The sequence below is a fragment of the Pleurodeles waltl genome, chromosome 4_1, assembly GCF_031143425.1.
Source record: "Pleurodeles waltl isolate 20211129_DDA chromosome 4_1, aPleWal1.hap1.20221129, whole genome shotgun sequence".
Taxonomy (NCBI): Eukaryota; Metazoa; Chordata; class Amphibia; order Caudata; family Salamandridae; genus Pleurodeles; species Pleurodeles waltl.
This window is the reverse complement of record NC_090442.1, coordinates 38,954,647-38,969,529: the sequence shown is the minus strand read 5'-3', so window position 1 is coordinate 38,969,529 and position 14,883 is coordinate 38,954,647. Positions and strand designations below refer to the sequence as shown.

At 39.3% G+C, this 14,883-nt stretch overlaps 4 non-coding genes across 4 annotated transcripts; all 4 read left to right on the top strand.

Annotated features, from left to right (window-relative positions):
* Nucleotides 1–6,055: 6,055 nt before the first annotated feature.
* TRNAR-UCG (transfer RNA arginine (anticodon UCG)) lies at nucleotides 6,056–6,128 on the top strand. Its single transcript has one exon. It is a non-coding gene; the product is annotated as a tRNA-Arg (tRNA).
* Nucleotides 6,129–7,880: 1,752 nt separating this feature from the next.
* TRNAR-UCG (transfer RNA arginine (anticodon UCG)) lies at nucleotides 7,881–7,953 on the top strand. Its single transcript has one exon. It is a non-coding gene; the product is annotated as a tRNA-Arg (tRNA).
* Nucleotides 7,954–9,693: 1,740 nt separating this feature from the next.
* Nucleotides 9,694–9,766, top strand: TRNAR-UCG (transfer RNA arginine (anticodon UCG)). Its single transcript has one exon. It is a non-coding gene; the product is annotated as a tRNA-Arg (tRNA).
* Nucleotides 9,767–11,518: 1,752 nt separating this feature from the next.
* On the top strand, nucleotides 11,519–11,591 carry TRNAR-UCG (transfer RNA arginine (anticodon UCG)). Its single transcript has one exon. It is a non-coding gene; the product is annotated as a tRNA-Arg (tRNA).
* Nucleotides 11,592–14,883: the final 3,292 nt, after the last annotated feature.

The window sequence follows — 14,883 nt, the reverse complement described above, 5'->3', positions numbered from 1 at the left end:
CTCGTAGCAGCTTACCAGGGTGATAGTATATTGCAACAGAACCATTCCACTTCTTCACTGAAAAGAGTCATGCTGGTTACCCAAATGTGCAGCGTGTCATTTTATGCAGCTTTCTTTATTGAAATTAAACTTGGACTCACTTGAAATATTCTCTTTCAAAATGAATGTTTTGAGCTGCTGTCAATTTTATTTCTAGAGGTGGTGACAGGCTTTCAGGTACGTGCTTAGGTCAAGGCCCTGTTCATGTCACTTGTATAAGCTAATTCAGGGAGCAAATTAGCAAGTCAAGAAATGGGAAGTCTGAACTACTGTCAAAGCAGTTTCATTCTCTTTTCAAATAATCCAAAAATACCATTGCAGCATAAAACAGAGTATTCTATCAAAGAAGAAAGGAGGATTAACGGCAAAAAAGCACATCATAAGATATGAAACTTTGGAAATTATCTAGATATTGTTTGAAAAAACTCCTTTGATGGAAAGAAGATGAAGAACGGTATGGGATCCTGTCCTGCGCACCTGTAATTGATATGTTCCACATCCAATCATACCACCTAACCCTAAACAGCCAAACATATTGCAATCAGTGACCATGTGGCCTAATGGATAAGGCATCTCACTTCGGATCAGAAGATTGAGGGTTCGAGTCCCTTCGTGGTTGAGTCTTTTTCTCACAGCACCCAACTTTTCTTTACATACAAACTGGAGGCACACTCTTACAATACTCCTTTCACTCTCACTCATTAAGAAAGCCCAATGCAAACTGCACAATCAGTCACGTTATGCCTTCAGCATTGCTACTTTTCTGTCTTTCTGCCATACCAAAGTACCTCTTCATAAATGCCACTGATATGCAATACGTATGCAACAATATGACACAGCACAATCATTCTTAACAGCACTGTGGGTAGATGCAGTGCAGGGAGTGTGCGTGCAGAAATCAGAAACTATGCATGCGTAGAAACTCTATGATTTTCTCCAGGAATAATGCAAATTGTCCCTCAGAAAAAGGATAGTACTAGAGAAGAATCATAAAGGATTGACACAATTGATGCCTTTGCTGTTGCCCCAGTTGTGTAATCTGTCAAGGACTGGTCTCTTGCAGATTGAGGCACCTAGTTGCAATTGTGTGGTAAAAATCACCCTTACAACCATTTTTGCTATAAACTTGAGATCTTTCTGAGATACTATCTCACAGACTTCTTATGAATGAGGAACTCTGAAATTGTCACATTCCAATTTGTACGTCCTTAAAACTATGCTGGTTATTCAAATGGGCAGATTGTTTTTTAAATTCCTTTCTGTCTCGAGTTGTAGTTATATTGATACAGAGGCATAATTGTTGAATGATATATATTGGTTTGATTGAAATATGTTCGTAGAGGTGGTGATAGGCTTTCTGTGTCTGTCTGAGAGCAAGGACCGGTTAAAGTCTTTTTCCAAGAGCAGTTTGTTGTGAAAGGTATCAGGCAAAGGAGTATGTATTATGATGTGGTTCTCTGACTGTTTCTGTCCACTTGCCAAAAGTTCCAAGGCCCTATGATAGCACAAAAACGGTAAGATTGAAGTGGTGGGTGCCGGAGGTTTAAAATGGTCAGTTTAATTAAAGACAGAAAAGTGAAACCAATGATTGCAGAAATACTGTATGTGGCCAAGAACTGAGATGAAAGGATGATTTTGGAACTCTGTCTTGCAGATTACCCTCAATGCCGCAATGGATAGGGCACTACTCTCACAGACCAGGGTGTGTAAGTTTAAGTCTATCTGAGGTGCACACCCTGAACTAATACATTTTTGCTGAAACCTAATCATATTGTTTACTCTTCCTTGTAGCAGCTTGACAGGGTGATAGTATATTGCAACAGAACCATTCCACTTCTTCACTGAAAAGAGTCATGCTGGTTACCCAAATGTGCAGCGTGTCATTTTATACAGCTTTCTTTATTGAAATTAAACTTGGACTCACTTGAAATATTCTCTTTCAAAATGAATGTTTTGAGCTGCTGTGAATTTTATTTCTAGAGGTGGTGACAGGCTTTCAGGTACGTGCTTAGGTCAAGGCCCTGTTCATGTCACTTGTATAAGCTAATTCAGGGAGCAAATTAGCAAGTCAAGAAATGGGAAGTCTGAACTACTGTCAAAGCAGTTTCATTCTCTTTTCAAATAATCCAAAAATACCATTGCAGAATAAAACAGAGTATTCTATAAAAGAAGAAACTAGGATTAACGGCAAAAAAGCACATCATAAGATATGAAACTTTGGAAATTATCTAGATATTGTTTGAAAAAACTCCTTTGATGGAAAGGAGATGAAGAACGGTATGGGATCCTGTCCTGCGCACCTGTAATTGATATGTTCCACATCCAATCATACACCTAACCCTAAACACCCAAACATATTGCAGTCAGTCACCATGTGGCCTAATGGATAAGGTGTCTGACTTTGGATCAGAAGATTGAGGGTTCGAGTCCTTTCGTGGTTGAGTCTTTTTCTCACAGCACCCAACTTATCTTTACATACAAACTGGAAACACACTCTTACAATACTCCTTTCACTCTCACTCATTAAGAAAGCCCAATGCAAACTCCACAATCAGTCACGTTATGCCTTCAGCAATGCTACTTTTCTGTCTTTCTGCCATACCAAAGTACCTCTTCATAAATGCCACGGATATGCAATACGTATACAACAATATGACATGGCACAATCATTCTTAACAGAACTGTGGGTAGATTCAGTGCAGGGAGTGTGTGCGTGCAGAAAGCAGAAACTATGCATGCGTAGTAACTCTATGATTTTCTCCAGCAATAATGCAAATTGTCCCTCAGAAAAAGGATAGTACTAGAGAAGAATCATAAAGGATTGACACAATTGATGCCTTTGCTGTTGCCCCAGTTGTGTAATCTGTCAAGGACTGGTCTCTTGCAGATTGAGGCACCTAGTTGCAATTGTGTGGTAAAAATCACCCTTACAACCATTTTTGCTATAAACTTGAGATCTTTCTGAGATACTATCTCACAGACTTCTTATGAATGAGGAACTCTGAAATTGTCACATTCCAATTTGTACGTCCTTAAAATTATGCTGGTTATTCAAAAGGGCAGATTGTTTTTTAAATTCCTTTCTGTCTCGAGTTGTAGTTATATTGATACAGAGGCATAATTGTTGAATGATATATATTGGTTTGATTGAAATATGTTCGTAGAGGTGGTGATAGGCTTTCTGTGTCTGTCTGAGAGCAAGAACCGGTTAACGTCTTTTTCCAAGAGCAGTTTGTTGTGAAAGGTATCAGGCAAAGGAGTATGTATTGTGATGTGGTTCTCTGACTGCTTCTGTCCACTTGCCAAAAGTTCCAAGGCCCTATGATAGCACAAAAACGGTAAGATTGAAGTGGTGGGTGCCGGAGGTTTAAAATGGTCAGTTTAATTAAAGACAGAAAAGTGAAACGAATGACTGCAGAAATACTGTATGTAGCCATGAACTGAGATGAAAGGATGATTTTGGAACTCTGTCTTGCAGATTACCCTCAATGCCGCAATGGATAGGGCACTACTCTCACAGACCAGGGTGTGTAAGTTTAAGTCTATCTGAGGTGCACACCCTGAACTAATACATTTTTGCTGAAACCTAATCATATTGTTTACTCTTCCTCGTAGCAGCTTGCCAGGGTGATAGTATATTGCAACAGAACCATTCCACTTCTTCACTGAAAAGTGTCATGTTGGTTACCCAAATGTGCAGCGTGTCATTTTATACAGCTTTCTTTATTGAAATTAAACTTGGAGTCACTTCAAATATTCTCTTTCAAAATGAATGTTTTGAGCTGCTGTGAATTTTATTTCTAGAGGTGGTGACAGGCTTTCAGGTACGTGCTTAGGTCAAGGCCCTGTTCATGTCACTTGTATAAGCTAATTCAGGGAGCAAATTAGCAAGTCAAGAAATGGGAAGTCTGAACTACTGTCAAAGCAGTTTCATTCTCTTTTCAAATAATCCAAAAATACCATTGCAGCATAAAACAGAGTATTCAATAAAAGAAGAAAGGAGGATTAACGGCAAAAAAGCACAGCATAAGATATGAAACTTTGGAAATTATCTAGATATTGTTTGAAAAAACTCCTTTGATGGAAAGAAGATGAAGAACGGTATGGGATCCTGTCCTGCGCACCTGTAATTGATATGTTCCACATCCATTCATACCACCTAACCCTAAACACCCAAACATATTGCAGTCAGTGACCATGTGGCTCATGGATAAGGCGTCTGACTTCGGATCAGAAGATTGAGGGTTCGAGTCCCTTCATGGTTGAGTCTTTTTCTCACAGCACCCAAGTTATCTTTACATACAAACTGGAAACACACTCTTACAATACTCCTTTCACTCTCACTCATTAAGAAAGCCCAATGCAAACTGCACAATCAGTCACGTTATGCCTTCAGCATTGCTACTTTTCTGTCTTTCTGCCATACCAAAGTACCTCTTCATAAATGCCACGGATATGCAATACGTATACAACAATATGACATGGCGCAATCATTCTGAACAGAACTGTGGGTAGATTCATTGCAGGGAGTGTGTGCGTGCAGAAAGCAGAAACTATGCATGGGTAGAAGCTCTATGATTTTCTCCAGGAATAATGCAAATTGTCCCTCAGAAAAAGTATAGTACTAGAGAAGAATCATAAAGGATTGACACAATTGCTGCCTTTGCTGTTGCCCCAGTTGTGTAATCTGTCAAGGACTGGTCTCTTGCAGATTGAGGCACCTAGTTGCGATTGTGTGGTATAAATCACCCTTACAACCATTTTTGCTATAAACTTGAGATCTTTCTGAGATACTATCTCACAGACTTCTTATGAATGAGGAACTCTGAAATTGTCACATTCCAATTTGTACGTCCTTAAAACTCTGCTGGTTATTTAAATGGGCAGATTGTTTTTTAAATTCTTTTCTGTCTCGAGTTGTAGTTATTTTGATACAGAGGCATAATTGTTGAATGATATATATTGGTTTGATTGAAATATGTTCGTAGAGGTGGTGATAGGCTTTCTGTGTCTGTCTGAGAGCAAGGACCGGTTAACGTCTTTTTCCAAGAGCAATTTGTTGTGAAAGGTATCAGGCAAAGGAGTAAGTATTGTGATGTGGTTCTCTGACTGCTTCTGTCCACTTGCCAAAAGTTCCAAGGCCCTATGATAGCACAAAAACTGTAAGATTGAAGTGGTGGGTGCCGGAGGTTTAAAATGGTCAGTTTAATTAAAGACAGAAAAGTGAAACGAATGACTGCAGAAATACTGTATGTGGCCATGAACTGAGATGAAAGGATGATTTTGGAACTCTGTCTTGCAGATTACCCTCAATGCCGCAATGGATAGGGCACTACTCTCACAGACCAGGGTGTGTAAGTTTAAGTCTATCTGAGGTGCACACCCTGAACTAATACATTTTTGCTGAAACCTAATCATATTGTTTACTCTTCCTCGTAGCAGCTTGCCAGGGTGATAGTATATTGCAACAGAACCATTCCACTTCTTCACTGAAAAGAGTCATGCTGGTTACCCAAATGTGCAGCGTGTCATTTTATACAACTTTCTTTATTGAAATTAAACTTGGACTCACTTGAAATATTCTCTTTCAATATGAATGTTTTGAGCTGCTGTGAATTTTATTTCTAGAGGTGGTGACAGGCTTTCAGGTACGTGCTTAGGTCAAGGCCCTGTTCATGTCACTTGTATAAGCTAATTCAGGGAGCAAATTAGCAAGTCAATAAATGGGAAGTCTGAACTACTGTCAAAGCAGTTTCATTCTCTTTTCAAATAATCCAAAAATACCATTGCAGCATAAAACAGAGTATTCAATAAAAGAAGAAGGAGGATTAACGGCAAAAAAGCACATCATAAGATATGAAACTTTGGAAATTATCTAGATATTGTTTGAAAAAACTCCTTTGATGGAAAGAAGATAAAGAACGGTATGGGATCCTGTCCTGCGCACCTGTAATTGATATGTTCCACATCCATTCATACCACCTAACCCTAAACACCCAAACATATTGCAGTCAGTGACCATGTGGCCTAATGGATAAGGCGTCTGACTTCGGATCAGAAGATTGAGGGTTCGAGTCCCTTCATGGTTGAGTCTTTTTGTCACAGCACCCAACTTATCTTTACATACAAACTGGAAATACACTCTTACAATAATCATTTCACTCTCACTCATTAAGAAAGCCCAATGCAAACTGCACAATCAGTCATGTTATACCTTCAGCATTGCTACTTTTCTGTCTTTCTGCCATACCAAAGTACCTCTTCATAAATGCCACGGATATGCAATACGTATACAACAATATGTCATGGCACAATCATTCCGAACAGAACTGTGGGTAGACTCAGTGCAGGGAGTGTGTGCGTGCAGAAAGCAGAAACTATGCATGGGTAGAAGCTCTATGATTTTCTCCAGGAATAATGCAAATTGTCCCTCAGAAAAAGTATAGTACTAGAGAAGAATCATAAACGATTGACACAATTGCTGCCTTTGCTGTTGCCCCAGTTGTGTAATCTGTCAAGGACTGGTCTCTTGCAGATTGAGGCACCTAGTTGCAATTGTGTGGTAAAAATCACCCTTGCAACCATTTTTGCTATAAACTTGAGATCTTTCTGAGATACTATCTCACAGACTTCTTATGAATGAGGAACTCTGAAATTGTCACATTCCAATTTGTACGTCCTTAAAACTATGCTGGTTATTCAAATGGGCAGATTGTTTTTTAAATTCCTTTCTGTCTCGAGTTGTAGTTATATTGATACAGAGGCATAATTGTTGAATGATATATATTGGTTTGATTGAAATATGTTCGTAGAGGTGGTGATAGGCTTTCTGTGTCTGTCTGAGAGCAAGAACCGGTTAACGTCTTTTTCCAAGAGCAGTTTGTTGTGAAAGGTATCAGGCAAAGGAGTATGTATTGTGATGTGGTTCTCTGACTGCTTCTGTCCACTTGCCAAAAGTTCCAAGGCCCTATGATAGCACAGAAACTGTAAGATTGAAGTGGTGGGTGCCGGAGGTTTAAAATGGTCAGTTTAATTAAAGACAGAAAAGTGAAACGAATGACTGCAGAAATACTGTATGTGGCCATGAACTGAGATGAAAGGATGATTTTGGAACTCTGTCTTGCAGATTACCCTCAATGCCGCAATGGATAGGGCACTACTCTCACAGACCAGGGTGTGTAAGTTTAAGTCTATCTGAGGTGCACACCCTGAACTAATACATTTTTGCTGAAACCTAATCATATTGTTTACTCTTCCTCGTAGCAGCTTGCCAGGGTGATAGTATATTGCAACAGAACCATTCCACTTCTTCACTGAAAAGAGTCATGCTGGTTACCCAAATGTGCAGCGTGTCATTTTATACAGCTTTCTTTATTGAAATTAAACTTGGAGTCACTTCAAATATTCTCTTTCAAAATGAATGTTTTGAGCTGCTGTGAATTTTATTTCTAGAGGTGGTGACAGGCTTTCAGGTACGTGCTTAGGTCAAGGCCCTGTTCATGTCACTTGTATAAGCTAATTCAGGGAGCAAATTAGCAAGTCAAGAAATGGGAAGTCTGAACTACTGTCAAAGCAGTTTCATTCTCTTTTCAAATAATCCAAAAATACCATTGCAGCATAAAACAGAGTATTCAATAAAAGAAGAAAGGAGGATTAACGGCAAAAAAGCACAGCATAAGATATGAAACTTTGGAAATTATCTAGATATTGTTTGAAAAAACTCCTTTGATGGAAAGAAGATGAAGAACGGTATGGGATCCTGTCCTGCGCACCTGTAATTGATATGTTCCACATCCATTCATACCACCTATCCCTAAACACCCAAACATATTGCAGTCAGTGACCATGTGGCCTAATGGATAAGGCGTCTGACTTCGGATCAGAAGATTGAGGGTTCGAGTCCCTTCATGGTTGAGTCTTTTTCTCACAGCACCCAACTTATCTTTACATACAAACTGGAAATACACTCTTACAATACTCCTTTCACTCTCACTCATTAAGAAAGCCCAATGCAAACTGCACAATCAGTCATGTTATGCCTTCAGCATTGCTACTTTTCTGTCTTTCTGCCATACCAAAGTACCTCTTCATAAATGCCACGGATATGCAATACGTATACAACAATATGTCATGGCACGATCATTCCGAACAGAACTGTGGGTAGACTCAGTGCAGGGAGTGTGTGCGTGCAGAAAGCAGAAACTATGCATGGGTAGAAGCTCTATGATTTTCTCCAGGAATAATGCAAATTGTCCCTCAGAAAAAGTATAGTACTAGAGAAGAATCATAAACGATTGACACAATTGCTGCCTTTGCTGTTGCCCCAGTTGTGTAATCTGTCAAGGACTGGTCTCTTGCAGATTGAGGCACCTAGTTGCAATTGTGTGGTAAAAATCACCCTTACAACCATTTTTGCTATAAACTTGAGATCTTTCTGAGATACTATCTCACAGACTTCTTATGAATGAGGAACTCTGAAATTGTCACATTCCAATTTGTACGTCCTTAAAACTATGCTGGTTATTCAAATGGGCAGATTGTTTTTTAAATTCCTTTCTGTCTCGAGTTGTAGTTATATTGATACAGAGGCATAATTGTTGAATGATATATATTGGTTTGATTGAAATATGTTCGTAGAGGTGGTGATAGGCTTTCTGTGTCTGTCTGAGAGCAAGAACCGGTTAACGTCTTTTTCCAAGAGCAGTTTGTTGTGAAAGGAATCAGGCAAAGGAGTATGTATTGTGATGTGGTTCTCTGACTGCTTCTGTCCACTTGCCAAAAGTTCCAAGGCCCTATGATAGCACAAAAACTGTAAGATTGAAGTGGTGGGTGCCGGAGGATTAAAATGGTCAGTTTAATTAAAGACAGAAAAGTGAAACGAATGACTGCAGAAATACTGTATGTGGCCATGAACTGAGATGAAAGGATGATTTTGGAACTCTGTCTTGCAGATTACCCTCAATGCCGCAATGGATAGGGCACTACTCTCACAGACCAGGGTGTGTAAGTTTAAGTCTATCTGAGGTGCACACCCTGAACTAATACATTTTTGTTGAAACCTAATCATATTGTTTACTCTTCCTCGTAGCAGCTTGCCAGGGTGATAGTATATTGCAACAGAACCATTCCACTTCTTCACTGAAAAGAGTCATGCTGGTTACCCAAATGTGCAGCAACAGCTTTCTTTATTGAAATTAAACTTGGACTCACTTGAAATATTCTCTTTCAAAATGAATGTTTTGAGCTGCTGTTTATTTTATTTCTAGAGGTGGTGACAGGCTTTCAGGTACGTGCTTAGGTCAAGGCCCTGTTCATGTCACTTGTATAAGCTAATTCAGGGAGCAAATTAGCAAGTCAATAAATGGGAAGTCTGAACTACTGTCAAAGCAGTTTCATTCTCTTTTCAAATAATCCAAAAATACCATTGCAGCATAAAACAGAGTATTCAATAAAAGAAGAAGGAGGATTAACGGCAAAAAAGCACATCATAAGATATGAAACTTTGGAAATTATCTAGATATTGTTTGAAAAAACTCCTTTGATGGAAAGAAGATAAAGAACGGTATGGGATCCTGTCCTGCGCACCTGTAATTGATATGTTCCACATCCATTCATACCACCTAACCCTAAACACCCAAACATATTGCAGTCAGTGACCATGTGGCCTAATGGATAAGGCGTCTGACTTCGGATCAGAAGATTGAGGGTTCGAGTCCCTTCATGGTTGAGTCTTTTTGTCACAGCACCCACCTTATCTTTACATACAAACTGGAAATACACTCTTACAATAATCATTTCACTCTCACTCATTAAGAAAGCCCAATGCAAACTGCACAATCAGTCATGTTATACCTTCAGCATTGCTACTTTTCTGTCTTTCTGCCATACCAAAGTACCTCTTCATAAATGCCACGGATATGCAATACGTATACAACAATATGTCATGGCACAATCATTCCGAACAGAACTGTGGGTAGACTCAGTGCAGGGAGTGTGTGCGTGCAGAAAGCAGAAACTATGCATGGGTAGAAGCTCTATGATTTTCTCCAGGAATAATGCAAATTGTCCCTCAGAAAAAGTATAGTACTAGAGAAGAATCATAAACGATTGACACAATTGCTGCCTTTGCTGTTGCCCCAGTTGTGTAATCTGTCAAGGACTGGTCTCTTGCAGATTGAGGCACCTAGTTGCAATTGTGTGGTAAAAATCACCCTTGCAACCATTTTTGCTATAAACTTGAGATCTTTCTGAGATACTATCTCACAGACTTCTTATGAATGAGGAACTCTGAAATTGTCACATTCCAATTTGTACGTCCTTAAAACTATGCTGGTTATTCAAATGGGCAGATTGTTTTTTAAATTCCTTTCTGTCTCGAGTTGTAGTTATATTGATACAGAGGCATAATTGTTGAATGATATATATTGGTTTGATTGAAATATGTTCGTAGAGGTGGTGATAGGCTTTCTGTGTCTGTCTGAGAGCAAGAACCGGTTAACGTCTTTTTCCAAGAGCAGTTTGTTGTGAAAGGTATCAGGCAAAGGAGTATGTATTGTGATGTGGTTCTCTGACTGCTTCTGTCCACTTGCCAAAAGTTCCAAGGCCCTATGATAGCACAGAAACTGTAAGATTGAAGTGGTGGGTGCCGGAGGTTTAAAATGGTCAGTTTAATTAAAGACAGAAAAGTGAAACGAATGACTGCAGAAATACTGTATGTGGCCATGAACTGAGATGAAAGGATGATTTTGGAACTCTGTCTTGCAGATTACCCTCAATGCCGCAATGGATAGGGCACTACTCTCACAGACCAGGGTGTGTAAGTTTAAGTCTATCTGAGGTGCACACCCTGAACTAATACATTTTTGCTGAAACCTAATCATATTGTTTACTCTTCCTCGTAGCAGCTTGCCAGGGTGATAGTATATTGCAACAGAACCATTCCACTTCTTCACTGAAAAGAGTCATGCTGGTTACCCAAATGTGCAGCGTGTCATTTTATACAGCTTTCTTTATTGAAATTAAACTTGGAGTCACTTCAAATATTCTCTTTCAAAATGAATGTTTTGAGCTGCTGTGAATTTTATTTCTAGAGGTGGTGACAGGCTTTCAGGTACGTGCTTAGGTCAAGGCCCTGTTCATGTCACTTGTATAAGCTAATTCAGGGAGCAAATTAGCAAGTCAAGAAATGGGAAGTCTGAACTACTGTCAAAGCAGTTTCATTCTCTTTTCAAATAATCCAAAAATACCATTGCAGCATAAAACAGAATATTCAATAAAAGAAGAAAGGAGGATTAATGGCAAAAAAGCACAGCATAAGATATGAAACTTTGGAAATTATCTAGATATTGTTTGAAAAAACTCCTTTGATGGAAAGAAGATGAAGAACGGTATGGGATCCTGTCCTGCGCACCTGTAATTGATATGTTCCACATCCATTCATACCACCTATCCCTAAACACCCAAACATATTGCAGTCAGTGACCATGTGGTCTAATGGATAAGGCGTCTGACTTCGGATCAGAAGATTGAGGGTTCGAGTCCCTTCATGGTTGAGTCTTTTTCTCACAGCACCCAACTTATCTTTACATACAAACTGGAAATACACTCTTACAATACTCCTTTCACTCTCACTCATTAAGAAAGCCCAATGCAAACTGCACAATCAGTCATGTTATGCCTTCAGCATTGCTACTTTTCTGTCTTTCTGCCATACCAAAGTACCTCTTCATAAATGCCACGGATATGCAATACGTATACAACAATATGTCATGGCACGATCATTCCGAACAGAACTGTGGGTAGACTCAGTGCAGGGAGTGTGTGCGTGCAGAAAGCAGAAACTATGCATGGGTAGAAGCTCTATGATTTTCTCCAGGAATAATGCAAATTGTCCCTCAGAAAAAGTATAGTACTAGAGAAGAATCATAAACGATTGACACAATTGCTGCCTTTGCTGTTGCCCCAGTTGTGTAATCTGTCAAGGACTGGTCTCTTGCAGATTGAGGCACCTAGTTGCAATTGTGTGGTAAAAATCACCCTTACAACCATTTTTGCTATAAACTTGAGATCTTTCTGAGATACTATCTCACAGACTTCTTATGAATGAGGAACTCTGAAATTGTCACATTCCAATTTGTACGTCCTTAAAACTATGCTGGTTATTCAAATGGGCAGATTGTTTTTTAAATTCCTTTCTGTCTCGAGTTGTAGTTATATTGATACAGAGGCATAATTGTTGAATGATATATATTGGTTTGATTGAAATATGTTCGTAGAGGTGGTGATAGGCTTTCTGTGTCTGTCTGAGAGCAAGAACCGGTTAACGTCTTTTTCCAAGAGCAGTTTGTTGTGAAAGGAATCAGGCAAAGGAGTATGTATTGTGATGTGGTTCTCTGACTGCTTCTGTCCACTTGCCAAAAGTTCCAAGGCCCTATGATAGCACAAAAACTGTAAGATTGAAGTGGTGGGTGCCGGAGGTTTAAAATGGTCAGTTTAATTAAAGACAGAAAAGTGAAACGAATGACTGCAGAAATACTGTATGTGGCCATGAACTGAGATGAAAGGATGATTTTGGAACTCTGTCTTGCAGATTACCCTCAATGCCGCAATGGATAGGGCACTACTCTCACAGACCAGGGTGTGTAAGTTTAAGTCTATCTGAGGTGCACACCCTGAACTAATACATTTTTGTTGAAACCTAATCATATTGTTTACTCTTCCTCGTAGCAGCTTGCCAGGGTGATAGTATATTGCAACAGAACCATTCCACTTCTTCACTGAAAAGAGTCATGCTGGTTACCCAAATGTGCAGCAACAGCTTTCTTTATTGAAATTAAACTTGGACTCACTTGAAATATTCTCTTTCAAAATGAATGTTTTGAGCTGCTGTTTATTTTATTTCTAGAGGTGGTGACAGGCTTTCAGGTACGTGCTTAGGTCAAGGCCCTGTTCATGTCACTTGTATAAGCTAATTCAGGGAGCAAATTAGCAAGTCAGGAAATGGGAAGTCTGAACTACTGTCAAAGCAGTTTCATTCTCTTTTCAAATAATCCAAAAATACCATTGCAGCATAAAACAGAGTATTCAATAAAAGAAGAAAGGAGGATTAACGGCAAAAAAGCACATCATAAGGAAATTATCTAGATATTGTTTGAAAAAACTCCTTTGATGGAAAGAAGATGAAGAACGGTATGAGATCCTGTCCTGCGCACCTGTAATTGATATGTTCCACATCCATTCATACCACCTAACCCTAAACACCCAAACATACTGCAGTTAGTGACCATGTGGCCTAATGGATAAGGCGTCTGACTTCGGATCAGAAGATTGAGGGCTCGAGCCCCTTCGTGGTTGAGTCTATCTCTCACAGCGCCCAACTTATCTTTACATACAAACTGGAGGCACACTCTTACAATACTCCTTTCACTTTCACTCTCACTCATTAAGAAAGCCCAATACAAACTGCACAATCAGTCACGTTATGCCTTCAGCATTGCTACTTTTCTGTCTTTCTGCCATACCAAAGTACCTCTTCATAAATGCCACAGATATGCAATACGTATGCAACAATATGACACGGCACAATCATTCTTAACAGAACTGTGGTTAGATGCAGTGCAGGGAGTGTGTGCGTGCAGAAAGCAGAAACTAGGCATGTGTAGAAACTCTATGATTTTCGTCAGGAATAATGCAAATTGTCCCTCAGAAAAAATATAGTACTGGATAAGAATCATAAAGGATTGACACAATTGCTGCCTTTGCTGTTGCCCCAATTGTGTAATCTGTCAAGGACTTGTCTCTTGCAGATTGAGGCACCTAGTTGCAATTGTGTGGTATAAATCACCCTTACAACCATTTTTGCTATAAACTTGAGATCTTTCTGAGATACTATCTCACATACTTCTTTTGAATGAAGAATTCTGAAATTGTCACATTCCAATTTGTACGTCCTTAAAACTCTGCTGGTTATTCAAATGGGCAGATTGTTTTTTAAATTATTTTCTGTCTCGAGTTGTAGTTATATTGATACAGAGGCATAATTGTTGAATGATATATATTGGTTTGATTGAAATATGTTCGTAGAGGTGGTGATAGGCTTTCTGTGTCTGTCTGAGAGCAAGGACCGGTTAACGTCTTTTTCCAAGAGCAATTTGTTGTGAAAGGTATCAGGCAAAGGAGTATGTATTGTGATGTGGTTCTCTGACTGCTTCTGTCCACTTGCCAAAAGTTCCAAGGCCCTATGATAGCACAAAAACGGTAAGATTGAAGTGGTGGGTGCCGGAGGTTTAAAATGGTCAGTTTAATTAAAGACAGAAAAGTGAAACGAATGACTGCAGAAATACTGTATGTGGCCATGAACTGAGATGAAAGGATGATTTTGGAACTCTGTCTTGCAGATTACCCTCAATGCCGCAATGGATAGGGCACTACTCTCACAGACCAGGGTGTGTAAGTTTAAGTCTATCTGAGGTGCACACCCTGAACTAATACATTTTTGTTGAAACCTAATCATATTGTTTACTCTTCCTCGTAGCAGCTTGCCAGGGTGATAGTATATTGCAACAGAACCATTCCACTTCTTCACTGAAAAGAGTCATGCTGGTTACCCAAATGTGCAGCAACAGCTTTCTTTATTGAAATTAAACTTGGACTCACTTGAAATATTCTCTTTCAAAATGAATGTTTTGAGCTGCTGTTTATTTTATTTCTAGAGGTGGTGACAGGCTTTCAGGTACGTGCTTAGGTCAAGGCCCTGTTCATGTCACTTGTATAAGCTAATTCAGGGAGCAAATTAGCAAGTCAGGAAATGGGAAGTCTGAACTACTGTCAAAGCAGTTTCATTCT